Consider the following 19,731-nt stretch of genomic DNA (forward strand, 5'->3'; position numbering starts at 1 on the left):
AGAACTGATCAGCTGCGACGGGCAGAGCCCGCAGCTCTCTGGCTGCTGAGCAGCCGAGTCATTTTCCGTGCCGAACAACAGTCCAGCCCAGCAGACACGTCAGCCCACGCATCTACAATCCTTCAACAGTAAACGACGGAGCCCGCCGACCGAGCAGCTCGGTAAACGTTCTTATGGTGGCCTCAATTACGTCCGCCGTATGGATCCGCGTTAAGTCGACGCAGCCCTACGCCGTAGGCTCTGCGTCGGTGTAACGCGGAACCATAAATCAGCCTTTACAATAATACAATGGGCGCATTGCATCATTGGGCGCGCGGCACATTTTCAAAAAAAAAGGGGGTTTGTGAGTATTCTGCCGGGTGTTTAGGTTGTTTTTTTCAAGAGTAGGGTTTTTTTATTCTTCTGCCGGGTGTTTAGGTTGGTTTCTTCCAGGGTGTGGGGGTTTTGAGTCTTTTGCCGGGTGTTTAGGTTGGTTTGTTCCAGAGTAGGGGTATGTGAGTGTTCTGCCGGGTGTTTAGGTTGTTTGTTCCAGAGTGTGGGGGATTTTGTGAGTCTTCCACCAGGTGTTTAGGTTGGTTTGTTCCAGAGTAGTGTTTTGTTTTACTCTTCTGCCGGGTGTTTAGGTTGTTTTGTTCCAGTATGCGGGGGTTTCTGAGTTCTCTGCCGGGTGTTTAGATTGGTTTGTTCCAGAGCAGGGGGTTTTGTGAGTCTCATGCCGGGTGTTTAGGTTGGTTTGTTCCAGAGTAGGTGGGTTTGTGAGTCTTCTGCCGGTTCCAGGTTAGGTGTGGTGTGTGTCTCTTGCTGGATGTTTAGGCTGGTTCTTTCCAGAGTAACAGCCTCATAAACATTTTGTTCCACGGTTACACCCACACCATTGACATGATGCTGAGCTTCAGCAGAACAGTTTTGCGGCAGTGAGATCATTCTTCCTTCACTTCACTTACTGGTTTTAATCTTCTGGGTGATCATTCCCCTAATAATTGAAAATAGTAGTTCAGATAAAAAAGAAGACCTTCATATTTCAGTCAGTATTAAGTCATAAAGACAGATTTATTTAGAATATTCTGGTAATATCACCAACAGAGCCTCTCAGGATCAGAATACTGAAAGAAACACTAGGTGGGATCAGACTAAAGAACTCTTCTCTAATGAGGCCAGCCAACTGTACCATGACTCCAAACATTTAGTTAAAGTTATTCTATGCAACTTCCTAGAGCTAGCAAGATTTGAAAGTGGCACTTCCTCTAAGCCCCCCCCCCGTAGCCTACAGCGTACCCTACGGCGTAGCTGTGGCTACGTGTGTGTGTGTCTGTGCTCCCGCCACGTCCCCGGCTGGCGCGGCGCTCCGCCAGCCGGTGCACCGGCGCTCTCCGCTCTCGCCGTGATGGAGACGCCTCCATCCCCACGGACCCCATACAGCTTCCGAGCCGGAGCTGCGGCGGCTCTTCGTGTCCCCGCGGGCTGCTGCTGGGCAGAGTCCTGCAGCAGCAGCCCGGTCTAACGGCTCTGTTCCCCGCTCTCACACATACAGCGGGACCGAGCCGCTCTGGAAATAACTACTGGGCTCCGTGGCCCCTCCGAGGGAGGGGGGTTACACTGGGACACTGTGAGCCCAGGAAGACCCGTGGGAAGTGGACACGGAGGGCTGGAAGCGAGTGCGCGCATGGGACAGGGCGGGGGTCGTGGTTTAAAATGAAGGCATCTGATTGGTTCTTTCCCTTCCTGGACCTGGACCAATCCGTATCATTCGGACCGAATGGGCGGGGAAAGGTGCCTCTTTCAAAATTCTTGCTAGCTCTAGGAAGTTGCATAGAATAACTTTAAGTGGTGATATCCGTCATTTTCTGAAATCAACAGATGCTGCTCGTAAAGGACAATAATGTCTACAGTATTCTGTTTTTTGTGTGACTTATTTACTTTCTTTGGGGAATTTCCTCTTGTTTCTTAAAAGTCTGTCTTCCATTCTATTTACTAAAGCTCTTTCTTCATTCAATGGAATACATAATAAAATCGCTCATTTTACATTTAGCAACATTTTAGCTACCTTTAGCAACCATGACTTTACATGTTGAGCATTCCAATATAAGAAAACACTGTTGTGCAACATATTGTTTATGCTAAAGCTCGCCCAGTCAAAGAACTCAGGTCCCACTGCTTCTCCATATACCAACTCAAAACAGGAAGTGCAAGGTAGTTTTGCATCAGATGGACCCTACACGTAAATACTGACGCTATATCTGTATTTTTGGGAGAATCTGAGTATTTCTGAGGTTGTTGCCGGGATCAAATCAAACATTGCATTAATTCATGTCAAACAGCACTGTTTTTGTGTATGTTTGTGTCACTAACCTCTTTAGGATGTAGCGCCCTCATGTGGAACAGTTGCTGAACTGCAGTGTTTATACAAGGACGTACTGTATCTCAGGAACAACTTGATGCCGTTGGATGATGACATAGCCAACAGAGTCAATGAACAGCTACTTCAGCGAGGATCCTGACAGAATGTTGGCAGCATTGTATGTTTTCTCCAGATATTTCTCATTAGTTCTGCTTTTATTAACTCCCACTAAAGGCTGAATTATGGTTCTGCGTTAAATCAACGCAGAGCCTACGCCGTAGGGTACGCGGCTACACAGGAGTTTCTCCGTAACCTGACCTGCACCTCCCAAAAAATCGAACTACGCGTTGAGGCGACGCAGACCCAACGCAGACCGAGAGCGCTGTGATTGGTTCGCTTGGTAGCAACGCATTTCCGGTTCCGGTTCGCAAAGCAGTAGTGAACTTTCAGCGCTCTTTTCTTCGTGTGTGTGTGATTTTTTTTTTTTTTGGGGGGGGTTGTTTTGTTTTTTTGCACAATAGTTGTCCTTATCTCTTTGATTCACTGTGACCGGAAAAACCGGAACCTAAACAAAGTATCAACTAGCGCTCTGGGGGGTACTGCACCGCGGCGAAGTGACGGAGAAGTCCGAAGGGTTCACGACGGCGTCACGGCAATGTCGTAGGCTCTGCGTTGGTTTAACGCAGAACCTTAAATCAGGCTTAACTCATGGAAACAAGATTTGGGATTACATGAATCAAGTGGAGAAAATATGATGAAATATGATTGCTGATGGTGAAACACCAAAGATAAGGCTGAGTGCAGGGTCATGATGTAGAAAGTAAAATGGTGTTGTTATTCAGTCTAGCTCAGTGAGGTTTTGTCTCAGAGTGGTCATCCTTACATAATTAAAGCTGTGGCATCTTAGCGTTAAACTGACAACAGCCTAGTGTTCATAGTATGTAGCAGCTGGTCCCTAGGGAGGATTTTTCTGTGGCATTCTCATCTGTTTATGATGTTTCGCTATTCATAGAGTTAAAGATGATCTTTTTCTTGTCTATATGCATATTGCATCCTGCTGTGAGCAAATATCCCCTGAATGATATTTCCTGCATCTATCCCCAGATCCTGAAGAGTTGTTAGAAACTCACTGTAGAAAGAAAGTAAAACCCACCCCACATTTCTAAAGACACCTCACTCTCTTCTGTTCATTAAAGCTCCTATATTCTGCATTTCATGACTTTCAAAGGTTCAAGATTTTCTTAAACTGTCTTATAACCAGTTTTGACACCATACAGCTGTCTTTTTAATCCCTTCAGTATTGAAATGTATTGATGACGTCATCAATATTGCCGATTAGGCCTTTAAATTCTCATTGCATATCAAACAGAAACGTACTCCAAGTATCTCTGTCACCATGATACACAACTGCCAGTATCGTGACTGTTTAGTTTAAGAAGGTAACCAATAATAGCAGAGTGAGCAGGGAGCAGTGGGAACAGGGCTGGTTCTAGAAAATGATGACTAGGCTGCATCTCAGATCAGAGGGGGTGCACATGCCTGGCACGTTATTCAACACTAAATTATGCATTTTCCCATCATTTCAAGCAGAATGATACTAGCAAAACAAGAATATTTAAAGTGTATTTCAAATGCTTTATTGCAGCAATATTGCTGCAGAACAAAGAAAATGCTACATTTAGTCTGGGCTACCTCACCCATCAGACAAAACATAAGAAATTCAAACTAATTTTATCTATACAGCTCAAAATCATCACTAAACATGACAGTGATTTCAAGTGGAATGATACCAGTCAAACAATAATATTTAAAGCGTCTTTCAAGTGCATTTTTGCAGTAATATCGCTGCAGAACAAAGAAAATGCTACATTTAGTCTGGGCTACCTCACCCATCAGACAATCTAGCAACAGAAAATAAAACATAGAAAAATAAATAACAAAAATAAATATAACCTTTGTGGTCCATTCAATCTGGCAAAAACCACCATACCACAGCAAAAGGTGCAGGTTTTATGGGACTGGAGACAGTCCCATATGGGAGACAGTCCCATAAAAGAGCAGCGTCTTGCTGGTGCAGGTAACTGCGCGCTGGACGCAGATGAGTGACGTACACTGAAGCCTGAATTATGGTCCTGTGTTAAATCGACGCAGAGCCTACGCCGTAAGTACGGCGCAAGGTACGCGGCGACATGCACTGTACGGTGCACACTCGTAGAACCGGGCCTGGAGGGAAGGGAAACAGGCTGCTCACTGGAGCACACAGGAAATGTAAGGATTTAGGCTGCATCACCAGACCCACAGATTTTAAATAACAGCAATCCTTTGCTCCAATTGCACAACCAACAGGGACATGGTTGAGTTCAGCCTATAAATCCCCCAACCAGACATCAAATGTCCTGTTTCTGAAACATCTGCTTGTTCTTCTGTCTTACAGGAACTGGTGTGCATTTGTGGTCATGAAGTCGGTGAGCTGCATGGTGGAGGATGGAGTGGAAACCTATGTGAAGCCTGATTATCATCCTTGCAACTGGGGGAGTGGACAGTGCGGCCGGGGGGTGGTGTGAGTATCCTCGGTGAGGAAGTGGTGGTGGTGTGAGTACCTTCTGTGAGGTTTTGGTGGTATGAGTATGATCAGAGAGGACGTGGTGGTGTAAGTATCCTCAGTGAGGAGGTGGTGGTGGTGTGAGTATGATCGGTGAGAAGGTGATAATGTGATTATCCTTAGTCAGGAAATGGTGATGTGAATATCCTCAGTTGGGAGGTGGTGGTGTGAGTATGCTTGGTGAGGAGGTGGTGGTGTAGGTATGATCATTGAAAAGGTGATCATGTGAGTATATTCAGTTAGGAGATGGTGTTTTGAGTGTCCAATTCAATTAATCAATTCAATTTTTAAAATCAATTTTATTTATATAGCGTTTATTACAACAGAAGTTGTCTCTAGGATCTTTCCAGAGGGGGGGTCAGCAAGCATATAGCAGATATCTACACAGACTAGTGGAAGCAAGCAGTGGGATGATCAGAGGGGGGGCTGCAGGTCAGCATGAAGCTCCTGAAGCTCCGGCCTGCAAACATGCACAAAAGAGAAAAGGAGGGAGGTGGGGCAGACCAGCACAACAAACTACAAGAATTGGAATGTAGGTTGGAAGTTGGTTCCATAGTAATGGTGCCTGATAGCAGAACGCCCGCCCTCCAAATCTACATATGGATACTCTAGGAAATACGAGTAAACTTGCACTACGAGAATGGAGAGCTCTGCCAGGAACATGAGGCACTATCAAGTCTTGCAAATAATGCGGAGCTAAGCCGTTTTGGGCTTTATACGCAAGTAATAAAATTTTGAATTGGATTCTGAATTTTACGGGAAGCCAATGGAGCGACGCTAACACTGGAGAGACGTGGTCTCTCCTGCTGATTCCTGTCAGCACTCGCGCTGCTGCATTTTGGATCAGCTGGAGCCTGTTCAGCAAATTACTTGGACATCCTGCTAATAATACATTACAGTAATCTAGTCTAGAACATACAAACGCATTAACTAGTTTGTCTGCATCAGTCTGTGAGATGATTTTCCTAATCCTTGCGATATTATGGAGATGGAAAAATGCTATTTTATAAACCTGATTAATATATGGTTTAAATGTCAAATCCTGGTCAAAAACGACACCAAGGCTTGATCTGGTCCAGTATTGTCGTGCCAATAAGAGAAAGAACATTTTTGAATAGTGGAGTCGGGATGGGGTCTAACATACATGTGGTTGATTTAGCTCTATTGACGAGTGAGATCAGCTCAGGGAGGTCTATAGGATCAAAACAGTCTAGAGTCAAGTCAGAGCCTGGGGAAGTCGCTAAAGCTGAAGAAACACCCACAACCGCTACCGGGTGTGCCTGATTGAAATCTTCTCTAATTCTGTTAAAGAAGCTCAAAGTCTTCACTACTGAGAGCTTCAGGAATGCACAGCTCAACAGAGTTGTGACTCTTTGTCAGCTTGGCTACAGTACTGAACAGAAAACGGTGAAAAGGTGGTGTTGTGAGTATCATCAACCAGTATGGGGATGTGAATGTCCTTGGTGAGGAGGCGGTGGACTGAGTATCCCTTTTCAGGAGGTGGTGTTGTGGGTATTCTTGGTAAGCAGGTTGTGGTATGAGTATCCTTGATGAGGAGGTGATGTGAGTATCATCTATAAGGAGGTGGTGTTATGAGTATCGTTGGTCAGTAGATGGATGTGTGAGTATCCTCACACACCCATCTACGTGTTGGTGAGAGTATCCTCAGTGAGGAGGTTGTGTTGCAAGTATTCTCAATCAGGATATGGTGTTGTGAGTATCCTTGGTGTGGAGGTGATAGTGTAAGTATGCTTGGTGATGAGGTGGTGTTGTCGATATCCTTGGTGAGCAGGTCGTGGTGTGAGTATCATCGGTCAGTAGACTCTTAGTTTCATGTTATCTAAACTTTCTCATTTCACACAAAATTAAATACTTGTGCTTGCCTTCAGCGTGATAGAGCAGAGCCTTGTCAGTGCAACTGCATCAGGATCAGTGCTCCATTACTGAATGTGCCACAATAATACACAGCTGAATGTACCGATGGCCAACAGTCCGTGAGAAGAAGTAAGAAGTCATAGTTAGTAAGGGGGCACGGTGGCACAGCTCGTAGTGCAGCCGCCTCACAGCTAGAAGGTCCTGGGGTTCAATTCTCGCCGAGGACGCTTTGGACGCTGAGTTTGTGTTTACTTCCCCCATGACTTCAGCGCCCACACCCTGGGTGGGGTTGGCGAAAGGGCCTTTCTGTGTGGAGTTTGCATGTTCTCCCCGTGTTCCCTTGGGTAGCTAATGTGAGTGTAATGTAAAGATTTTTAAAAGGACCCTTCCTCCTTGCATTGCTGGAAGCCAAGAAATGTGGGATCAGAACAGCCCAGATTAATTCTGTTGAGACCTGGAAGTGACGACAAAGCAGCTGGCCTAGCTTGGCCTCAGTATGCCTGGCTTTGGCTCTGCAGTGTGATGTGGTGTTGTGCGTACAATGATCTCAGTCAGCCCAATGTCTGTGGGCTCGGAGTGATGCTAAACCTCTTCATCTGCAGATATCGGACCTACATGAAGCCTCGCTATAAGGTAGCCTACAAAACTGTGACGGAGATGGATTGGAAGTGTTGCCATGGTTACAGTGGAGTGGACTGTAACATTGGTCCAGTTGGTGGCGCAGGAACCCAGATCTCAACCACCAACCCTCATCGGCAGGGAGGGACCTCTGGACAGGGAACAGGAGGTACTAGAGGAGGTGGTTCTGGATCTAGACCATCCGGAGGACACAACGGTGAGTGGACCCTCATTAAAACAAGAGTTATGCAGTTACCATAGTTGGTTCTTATACTTTGCTGCTGTTGTTTGGGTCTCTGTAATCCCATTAGCTTCCATTAGGTGGCAGTGAGGGTCATTTCCTTCAGCGGTGTTGAGCTTCCTTTTGTCTCCTTGTTATATGTAGCTCAAATATGGAAACGGAGGAGATTAAGCAGAACTTATGTGAGCTTGAGCTGAAAAATTACCAAAAGAAGTGACATACAAAGAAGAAAGACATTCTGTCCCTGTCAACCCGATGAATACTTACATTTCTGACATGCACCTGTCTTCTGCGCATAAACCTCATCGTTTTGACACGGACGCATCGATGACCCATCATTCTTTTTCTTTCATTCTGCTTTTACTGTTTAGAGATCGCCATAGCGGATCACCTTGTTTCTCATTGGTTTAGTGAGGGTTTTGGATGGAAGCCATCCCTGCTTCAACCACCAGTTTGGGACCAGGATTATGATGACCCTTAAAAATGGACGATTTGGCTGAAAGCTGAAGCTGCGAACATAAAGCCATATGCAGAAGGTGTTTTCTCTTTGCAATGGGACATGACCGCAGGCCAGCATGCAGCTCCTGAAGCTCTGGCCTGCAAACATGCACAAAAGAGAAAAAAGGGAGCCAGCACAAGAAACTACAGGAACAATGGACAAAAATGATAGCTATGAGATACTTATAATAAATAATAATGGAAATGGAGAAGAGAGGAAGGGAAGAGGAGAGGAGAAGAAGGGTGAGAGGCACCGCCCAGTGGATCATGTCGGTGCCCCCTGCAGCATAAGCCTATAGCAGCATATCTACCATGAAGCTATATTTGAGACTAACTATTATAGTTTTGTTCTATAGCTGCAACTATGACTACTGACTCTAACACACTAGAGTTTACACTACCTAGAGATTTACCAACACCAGCTAGAGGTTTACTAAACACTAACTATAGGCTTTACTAAACAGAAAGGTTTTAAGTTTAGTTTTAAAGGTGGAGGTGGTGTCAGCCTCCTTAACCCAGATTGGAAGTTGGTTCCATAGTAATGGTGCCTGATAGCAGAACGCCCGCCCTCCAAATCTACATTTGGATACTCTAGGAACTACGAGTAAACCGTAGAGGTCAGCAAGTTCCAGATCCATGAGCTGATGGTGTTGGTAGTTCTGATGTAGTGCCACAAGGTGGTGTTGTTTCTATGGTAGAGGAGGAAGAAGACCCAGTGTGTCCTGTCAAGACCAGGCCTTGGGAGGTCCAAGGCCTGTAAACTGCAATGCCATGACAATGCCTAGTTTGCAGGTCCAGACCATTGATCTCCACTGCCGTGCTTGACACCGGGCTGAAATTCTGTGTTTGGTTTTCTCCAAACATTGTGCTGGATATTAAGCCAAACAACTCCACTTTGTTTTCACCCTTCAATAGGACATTGTTCTACAAGTGTTTTAGTTTGTTAATATAAAAAAATGCAAGACATCTGGGTAAAGTTGCTTGGACGACCACTCCTGGGAAGATTGACATTTGTCTTGAATATTTTCCACTTGAATGTTTTTCGCTCTTAATGTTGAAATCCAAATAATTTAGAAATGGTTTTATAACCCGAAAGTCGAGAAAATTGATGTGCAGCAACAGCTTCTTTTCTTAGATTGTTGCTGATGTCCTTTCCTCTGGGTATTGTATTAACACACTGCATCTTGAGATGTTGGTTCAGATTTTCTCCACAATGTAACATGCAATGAAGAAACTTGTTTCTTCCAGGACAACAGGAGTCTGAGAAGATGAGGCAGCTGGAGGACAAAATCCAGCTCCTGACAAAGAACCTGCAGCAGCTTCAGTCCACCATGACCGAACACTTCCAGCAGGAGACCAACAAGCCAGTCTTCATTGGAGGAGGAGGAGGAGGAGGAGGTGGAGAAGGAGAAGGAGGAGGAGGAGGAGAAAGAGGAGAAGGAAGAGGAGGAGGAGGAGGAGAAGGACGAGGAGGAGGAAGAAACCCTGCCGATGCAGCTCAACCAGAGATTAAAGAGACTATTCACAGCATCCAGACCAAACTGGACCAGCTGGACAACCGCACTCAGGTCAGTCCTTCGTCTGAGGATGCTAGTGGACCAGAACCACAGCTCAAAGAGGGACGTCAGCCACATTTTTGTTAACATACTTGATTTTTAGCCTAGCCATCATCCACTGACCACAGTTATTCAGTCACATCTCTCCTTCTCTGTGTTCAACTGGCCCAGAGAAACCCAGACCAAGGACCCAGTTAAATCACTCTCATCAGCAGATGAGCTGGACTAAAGACACCAGTTTCATGCTTTTTAGATAGAAAAGGAAGGTTAGACATAGGTAGGTAATTGACTAATTCCTAAGGATCAACAGGCTTCAAAACAGATATATAAGCAGCTGATAATGATACATTTACCTGATCAATAAGGAACATTCATTCAGGTCAGCTTTATTATTATAGCGCCAAATCACAACAAAGGTACCCGACCAATACAGTTTAACTTGTTTCAAATAATACAAAACTAATGAAATAACAATCCTAAATATTACATGCAAACCTTTTTTGAACCCAAACTCATCCTGATCCAGCACCAGGCCACTATGGAAAGAAAAAGGCTGCTTTAACAGGGAGAAACCTCTGACATTACCAGACTCAGGAAGGGCCAGCATCCACCTGGACCAGGGGGAGGCTGAGAGGACAGGAAAGAGGAGAGAACAAGAGCCACAGATAAGGAACCCCTGCTGGGATGAAGGAACACAGGATCATGACAACAATAGAGTCATTAATAGAGTTGCAGTGAGGAGAGGTGCATCATGGGAGGTCTCCCAGCAGTCTAGGTCTACAACAGCATGACCATTTATAGGGCATTCAATAAAATACTTGAAATTCCAAAATGTCAACTCTACAGGGTTAGTGGGGAATATTAAAGGACGCCTGTTAACACTGTAACTTTTGTTAGTAATAATAAACTAGTTCTGCTGAAGGGAACAAATATGGTCACCTGCCCTGTAAAGAGTTAAATTCCAGTTTGGATTTTATGGGTAGCCAATGAAGAGAAGCTCCAATTAGAGAAATATGATATCTCGAATTACAATAGTCCAATCTTGATGTAACAAATACCTGGACCGGTTCTTCTATCAGTCTGAGACAGGATGTTCCTGATGTTGACAATATGACCAAGGTGGAAGAAGGCGGTCCTAGAAACCTGGTTAATATGTCACTCAAATGACAGATTGTGGTTAAATCCCAGATTTCCAACTGTAATACTAGATGTCATGGTAATAGTCTCTAGAGCAGTGGTTCTTAATCCTGGCCCTCTTAAAAATATTTAAAAAAAAACATGGGCCGTCATCTGGAGAAACTCGAGTTCTGAAAAATAATTTATTTGGTGGTATTTCCTACGATTTAAGATTTAAAAGAAAAAAGTGTAGCTGCTGTGGTTGTGTTGCATTATGGGTGTCATTGTCCATGCTTTGTGCTGTGTTCATACAGGTTTGTGAATGTTAATGTTCAGCGTGAGTGCATCATTACACTATTTTATCTTGTTTGTATTTAAGAACCGACACCAGAACTGAAGCTGGACCAGTTTGCTTGTATGTGAATTATGAAATGAAAGATCGGGCCCCTTATACACAAGGTGCTCAGGTGCAGGTTAGACCACGGGACACTATCTTTTTTTAATGTATGATTTATTTACAGTATGTAAAGTATTCAATACAAAAATACATACATCCTTCAAAAACAAAACAAAACAAAACAAAGACCCCGGAGAAGAAATTAGCAATAATAATAAACAGAACCTACAAAACAAACAAAAACAGCAAAAAGAAGATGGGTATTGACAAAGGCCTCCAACAATATTCTGCTGTAAACGTCTGATGGCATCTCTGCAGGGCTTAGCTGAAGGAGCTGTTAGCTACAGCCACTAGTCGAGTTGTAAAAAAAATGCAGCCTTCTGTAAGCTTTAAATATCCACTGGGCTTACATCAAATACATCAAAACACAACAATAAAAAACACTTTTCTGAACTTATCAATATGACTCTGTCCTTCACAGGATAAGTAACATGGATCACTGCAAAAACTCACAATCTTAACAAGAATATTTGTCTTATTTCTAGTTAAAATGTCTCATTTTAGTAAAAAAAATCTCATTACACTTAAAACAAGACTCATCACTGGAAAAAAACAACAATTTTCACCTGTTTCAAGTAGATTTTCACTTGAAATAAGTAGAAAAATCAGCCAGTGGAACAAGATTTTTTTGCTTGTAATAAGAAGATAAATCTTGTTCCACTGGCAGATTGTCCTACTTATTTCAAGTGAAAATGTACTTGAAACGGGTAAAAATTGTCAAATAACTTATTTTTCTGGTGTTATTTTTCTGGTGATGACTCTAAATGTTGAAATAGCAGTAAAACCACCAAGGAAAGGGGGTTTGGCAGTTTTACAGGGGGGATGATTTGGACCGTTTTTATTTCAGGGGGGATGATTTGGACCGTTTTTATTTCAGGGGGGATGCCATCCCCCCCTCATCCCCCCTCAACTCCAGTACTGGCTACAGCTAACTTTGATTGACAATGGTGGGCGTGTTCCCATCAGCTTTCTGGGCAACATGACAGCACAGTATAGAGAAAAAAAGACTTCAAAGCCTATGAGTCATGTGGCCAATGCTTAGTCCATTCATCTGTTACAGCAAACCCCAGAGTGTGGTCATGGCTGTGGGTTGAATTTAGTTTTTACCATTTGACCTAAAAACAACTGAACCCAGTGAAGAACAGAAAGCAGCACTGAGACGGTCACGTTGGATTTCTCATTAAAGTCCCCTACAAGTATGATGTTTTTCATGACATTTCAGCATCATTTCAAATAAAACATCCAAAAGAAACTCAATATGGGAGAGACAACATGACTGAAGGGAGCTTTTTCAACTCTTGTGTGGGTTTAAAAGGCAAATTCAAAGGATTTGTTGTTGCTAATCCCTTTTTAGTTGATGAAATACTTCAGTGGAGGGCTTGACGTAGCTCCTCATCTGACTGGTGAGTGTCTCCTCCAACAGGCTCATGATAAAACTTTGGTCAGCATCAACAACCACCTGGTCAACAACAAAGGTAACGAGCTGGACGGAGGTCCGTCTGGTGGAGGACTGAGTAGGGGGAAGCTAAACTCTCTGAAGGAGGAGATCCTGAGGGAGCTGGAGACAAGAGTGTCGTTGTCCTGCTCGTCCTGTCAGGTACCTGCTGAACTCCATCCCTCATGTAATCATGTTCTATGTGATTAGGGTTGCCACCCGTCCCGTAAAATACGGAATTGTCCTTTATTTGAGAAAAAAATGTTGCGTCCCGTATTGAACTAATACGGGACACGATTTGTACCGTATTTTCCTTAACTTTTACACCATATTCTAGTTGAATTATTGAAATAAATTAACTTTTACACCATATTCTAGTTGAATTATTGAAATAAGTTAACTTTTACACCATATTCTAGTAGAATTATTGAAATAAATTAATTTTTACACCATATTCTAGTTGAATTATTGAAATAAATTAACTTTTACACCATATTCTAGTTGAATTATTGAAATAAATTAACTTTTACACCATATTCTTCACCTGTAGGCTATATTATACATCTGGGCTGATGTGGACATACGTAGCATAGGAGGATATTTCAGCTGCTAGTATGGTTGTCTGTCTGTACAGTCATGTAAGTTCAATGCTATTAAAGCACTTTAAACTTTAAATCAAAGCATTTTGTTTTTTCATATAAAATAAACACATTTTTATTCAGTTTAGAAGTTTTGGGGTTTTTTTTTTGGCTCCTGCGCTGCTGAAATCAGAGCGTCCCTTATTTCTATTTCTGAAAGGTGGCGACCCTATATGTGATAGTCCACCACATCTGCTTTACATCACAGGAGCTGTTGTGATGAAAGATCTGATACTGCCCTGGGCATGTCTGGACGTGTCTGGAGATCTCTGGATGTGTCTGGACATGTCTGGTCGTGTCTGGACATCTATGGACGTGTCTGGACATGTCTAGACGTGTCTGGAGATCTCTGAATGTGTCTGGACATGTCTGGACATCTCTTCAATTCAATTCAATTCAATTTTATCTATATAGCGTCTAATACAACAAATGTTGTCCCTAGACGCTTTCCAGAGACCCAGAAAATGACCCCCGAGCAATTATTACATAAACAATGGCAGGTAAAAACTCCCCTAGTGGGAGAAAAGCCTTAAGCCAAACAGTGGCAGGAAAAAATACTTTTTTAGGAGGGAAGAAACCTTGAGCAGGACCAGGCTCATAAGGGGGGACCCTCCTGCCGAGGGCCAGACTGGGGGTCGGGGACATCAACAGCACAGCAGGCATGTGGAAGCAGCAACGGGGTGACCGGAGTGGGGACCACAGGCCAGCACGCAGCTCCCGAAGCTCCGGCCCAATCATCAAGTCCCAGGTTGGGGTGCAGGGTCGGGGAAAGGTTGAGAAGGGGCAGGGCCAGCGAGAGGAGTCTTGACGGACAAATCTCTCCCCCCCGCCTGCCCGGGCCGTTACCCTGCCCCTCTCACTCCCACGCTGCAGGTTCCAGTGTTGTGCATTCAGAGATGCTCTTCGCCACCGGCAGAGGATGCTGCACCATGTACAAAAGAGAAAAAAGAGAAGAAAAGGGGGGGCCAGCACAAGAAACTACAGGAGCGACTCTAACACACTAGAGTTTACACTACCTAGAGATTTACCAACACCAGCTAGAGGTTTACTAAACACTAACTATAGGCTTTACTAAACAGAAAGGTTTTAAGTTTAGTTTTAAAGGTGGAGGTGGTGTCAGCCTCCTTAACCCAGATGGGAATTTGGTTCCATAGTAATGGTGCCTGATAGCAGAACGCCCGCCCTCCAAATCTACATTTGGATACTCTAGGAACTACGATTAAACCTGCACTCTGAGAGCGGAGAGCTCTGCCAGGAACATAAGGCACTATCAGGTCTGGCAAATAATGCAGAGCTAAGCCGTTTTGGGCTTTATACGCAAGTAATAACATTTTTAATTGGATTCTGAATTTTACGGGTAGCCAATGGAGCGAAGCTAACACTGGAGAGACGTGGTCTCTCCTGCTAATTCCTGTCGCCCTCGGGCTGCTGCATTTTGGATTAGCTGGACATCTTTGGACATCTCTGGATGTGTCTGGACATGTCTGGACGTATCTGGACATGTCTAGACGTGTCTAGACATCCAGCGCCGTAGCAGATCATCCAGTTTTGACAATGTCTTCAGACTCAGTTTCCAGAGAACAGTGAAACACCGCTGGACTAATGAAGGGTGTGAATATATCCAGGTTAACGTGAGTGTCGTTTCTTTAGGCTGGAGTGGAAGATCTGCTCCGCCGGCAGCAGGAGGACAGGACAGAATCCACTCTCTGGAAGGAAGCAGCTAAACGCCATGGACGTCCGTTACCAGCAGAACCTGGACCAGCTGCGTCAAGACGTCCTGCATCACCACGGATGCTGCGACTCTTTGAAGGACGTCCAGAAGCGTGTGGACGATGTTGAACGAAAGATCAGCTCGGCCTTGGAAGACCTGGACAAAGAGGTCCCTGGAGGTGGGGGGGGGTGGCGAGGGACGGCCCGAACAAACGGCTGGAGGGGAACGGTAACGGCAGCCATTCACACCTGGAGAAGCACCTGAAGGAGTACTGCCACGGACAGACGGAGGACTGAGGACGCTGGTCTCGGAGCGTCTGGACGACCAGTCCTTCAGGATCAAACGACGTGGAGCAGGAGGTGCAGCTGCTGAAGACCAGGCTGGACGACCACGACACCAGGCTGCAGACACTGGAGGACAACCCGGGTCATCGTTAACGGGGGGAGAGACGAGTCTGGAGGGAGAGGAGGGGGAGAGAAGGAGGAAGAGGGGGAGGAAGAGGGTGGGGGAGAAGAGGGAAGAGGAGGAGGAGAAGGAGGAAGAGGAGAGGGAGAAGGAGGAGGAAGGGGGGGAGAAGGGGGAAGAGGAGGGGGAGAAGGAGGAGGAAGGGGGGGAGAAGGGGGAAGAGGAGGGGAGAAGAGGAGGAAGGGGGGGAGAAGGGGGAAGAGGATGGGGAGGAGGAGAAGGAGGAAGAGGAGGGGGGAGAAGGAGGAAGAGGAGGGGGAGAAGGGAAAGAGGAAGAGGAGAAGGAGGAAGAGGAGGGGGGAGAAGGAGGAAGAGGAGGGGGAGAAGGAGGAAGAGGAGGGGGAGAAGGGGAAAGAGGAAGAGGAGAAGGAGGAGGAGGAGGGGAGAAGGAGGAAGAGGAGGGGGAGAAGAGGGAAGAGGAGAAGGAGGAAGAGGATGGGGAGAAGGAGGAAGAGGAGAAGGAGGAAGAGGGTGGGGAGAAGGAGGAAGAGGAGGGGGAGAAGGAGGAAGAGGAGGGGGAGGAAGAGGAAGGGGAGAAGAGGGAAGAGGAGAAGGAGGAAGAGGAGGAGGAGGAGGAGAAGGAGGAAGAGGGTGGGGAGAAGGAGGAAGAGGAGGGGGAGAAGGGGAAAGAGGAGGAGGAGAAGGAGGAAGAGGGTGGGGAGAAGGAGGAAGAGGAGGGGGAGAAGGGGAAAGAGGAGGAGGAGAAGGAGGAAGAGGGTGGGGAGGGGGAGAAGGGGAAAGAGGAGGAGGAGGAGGAAGAGGGTGGGGAGAAGGAGGAAGAGGAGGGCAAGGAGAGGGAAGGGGGAGACGGTGGTGGGGGAGGTTCAGGGAGAGGTGGAGGCAGAGCCAACACCACCCAGAAGTCTCTGGAGTGGAGGGTCGTTGCAAACGAAGACCAGCTTCAGTATTTCAACACCCGACTCAAAGACCTGTCGGTGTCTGGAGACTCTCTGTATGACAAGGTGAGGATTCCAGCTGCTCCACGGAGGTCACATGACCATCCCACGACCACCACATGACCATCACATGACCATCACATGACCATCACATGACCGTCACATGACCATCACATGACCGTCACATGACCATCACATGACCATCACATGACCGTCACATGACCATCGCATGACCATCGCATGACCATCACATGACCATCACATGACCCATCACATGACCACCACATGACCGTCACATGACCATCGCATGACCATCACATGACCATCACATGACCATCACATGACCACCACACGGCCACTGCACATGTCTGTAGAAAGGCCTGCTGACTAACGCAGCTCCATTTTAGAGTTGAACCCTGTATGATGTCACATGACCTCTTCCATCCATCCATCCATCCATCCATCTTCTTCCGCTTATCTGTTCCCGGTGTCGCGGGGGCAGCAGTCCTCAACAGAGATGCCCAGACTTCCTTCACCCCAGACTCTTCCAGGGAGTCCGAGACGTTCCCAGGCCAGCCGAGAGACATAGTCTCTCCAGCGTGTCCTGGGTCTTCCCGTGGTCTCTTCACGGAGGGACATGCCTGGAACACCTCCCTAGGGAGGCGTCCAGGAGGATCCGGTACAGATGCCCAAGCCACCTCAGCTGACTCCTCTCAATGTGAAGGAGCAGCGGCTCGACTCCGAGCTCCTCCCGGGTGACCGAACTCCTCACCCTATCTCTAAGGGAGCGTCCAGCCACCCTGCGGAGGAAACTCATCTCGGCCGCTTGTATCCGCGATCTTGTCCTTTCGGTCACTACCCAAAGTTCATGACCATAGGTGAGGGTAGGTGCGTAGATTGACCGGTAAATCGAGAGCTTCGCCTTTCGACTCAGCTCCTTCTTCACCATGACGGTCCGGTACATCGACCGCATAACTGCGGACGCTGCACCGATCCGTCTGTCAATCTCACGCTCCATCTTTCCCTCACTCATGAACAAGACCCCGAGATACTTGAACTCCTCCACCTGAGGCAGGACTTCTCCACCCACCCGGAGAAGACATGCCACCCTTTCCGGTGGAGAATCATGGCCTCGGTTTTGGAGGTGCTGATTCTCATCCTGCCGCGTCGCACTCGGCCTCAAACCACCCCAGCACATGCTGAAGGTCCCGGTCCGATGAAGCCAACAGGACAACGTCATCCGCAAAAAGCAGAGACGAAATCCTGTGGTTACCAAACCGGATCCCCTCAGTCCACATGGCACCGGCCTCTCACGGTCCTTTCTGCGGGTGGTGGGCCTACGGGAAGGTGGGCCAACGTTGCCGTTTCGGGCTGAACCAGGCGCTCGCCTACGAGCCCCAACCCCAGGCCTGGCTCCAGGGAGGGGCCCCGGTGACGCCGATCCGGGCGACGTTACGGTCCTTGCTGTCTTCCTCTTCATGATAGCCTCTTCCACCCCTCTGATATTGGCTCCTGTGGGTTGACCTGCACCTGATGCTTAATTTGATCTCATTTACTGGGTCCTAAAAACAAACTCCCATCAGCACCAGAGGTTCTGCATCTTAGATTAAACCTGATACTGGTACATCCATCCATCCATCCATCCATCCATTCACCCACCCACCCCCCCACCCATCCATCCACCCACCCACCCATCCATCCAACTACCCACCCACCCCCACCACCCATCATCCATCCATCCATCCATCCATCCACCCACCCACCCATCATCCATCCATCCATCCATCCATCCATCCATCCATCCATCCATCCACCCACCCACCCATCCATCCATCCATCCATCCATCCATCCATCCACCCACCCACCCACCCACCCACCCATCCATCCATCCACCCACCCATCCATCCATCATCCATCCATCATCCATCCATCCATCCATCCATCCATCCACCCACCCATCCATCCATCATCCATCCATCCATCCATCCATCCATCCATCCACCCACCCACCGCCCACCCATCCATCCATCATCCATCCATCCATCCATCATCCACCATCATCCATCCATCCACCCACCCATCCATCCATCATCCATCCATCATCCATCCATCCATCCATCCACCCACCCACCCACCCATCCATCCATCACCCACCCACCCATCCATCCATCATCCATCCATCCATCATCCATCATCCACCCACCCATCCATCCATCATCCATCCATCATCCATCCATCCATCCATCCATCCATCCACCATCCATCCATCCATCCATCCATCCATCCATCCATCCATCCATCATCCAAAAAATGTGTAAAAATGAGGTGGTAAATATATGCAGATTGTGACAATTTTGACTTTGAACAAACTCTAAAATGAACACCGATTCATTATTTAAAGTTAAATCTCAATATCATGTGACAGATCTTGGTTTCTCACGGAGGTCGTTTGGTCGTTTCTTGCATGTTTGTCAGTCTGTAGAAGTTAAATAGTCCATAGTTCATAGTTCAGAGTCAATGATACTGGTGCCAGACCAGTCTGGACTGGGAGCCTGGAGGGACTGGTGCAGGTGAAACCATCTCAGCCACATGCTGCCTGGTCATGTGACCGGCCCTCAGCCACATGCTGCCTGGTCATGTGACCGGCCCCTCAGCCACATGCTGCCTGGTCATGTGACCGGCCCTCAGCCACACGCTGCCTGGTCATGTGACCGGCCCTCAGCCACACGCTGCCTGGTCATGTGACCGGCCCTCAGCCACATGCTGCCTGGTCATGTGACCGGCCCTCAGCCACACGCTGCCTGGTCATGTGACCGGCCCTCAGCCACATGCTGCCTGGTCATGTGACCGGCCCTCAGCCACACGCTGCCTGGTCATGTGACCGGCCCTCAGCCACACGCTGCCTGGTCATGTGACCGGCCCATTCTCACCAGGGGGGATGGTTTCCGGACAGGAAACTGGGCCGGAGGATTTCAAACACATCTGCATGTTGTCATGACCGACAGATGTGTTTAGCCTGGCTAGGGCTGTGCAATAAATCGATTTTATCGATTAATTCGAATTTGTACTTTGCCTCGATTTGTTTTATTGAAAATCGATTTTATCTTCAATATCCGCCACCAACGCTCCCTGCTGGGCTACCGTAGTTCAGACGTGCGCGCTCCCCTGCGCGCGCCCCCTCCCCTCGCGTTTCATTCACAAAACAACATGGCGACAAACGATGAGTTCATCCAGGAAAAAGGGAAATGTAATCCTCGGTTATTTGGACTGGTTTAGGTTTTTGG

The 19,731-nt window shown here is 47.0% G+C and overlaps 1 pseudogene; it reads left to right on the forward strand.

The window, feature by feature from the left end:
* LOC133418944 (EMILIN-1-A-like) overlaps nucleotides 1-19,731 on the forward strand; it is a 56,282-nt pseudogene that overhangs the window by 9,212 nt on the left and 27,339 nt on the right.

This window comes from Cololabis saira, chromosome 2 (genome assembly GCF_033807715.1).
Source record: "Cololabis saira isolate AMF1-May2022 chromosome 2, fColSai1.1, whole genome shotgun sequence".
NCBI lineage: Eukaryota > Metazoa > Chordata > Actinopteri > Beloniformes > Belonidae > Cololabis > Cololabis saira.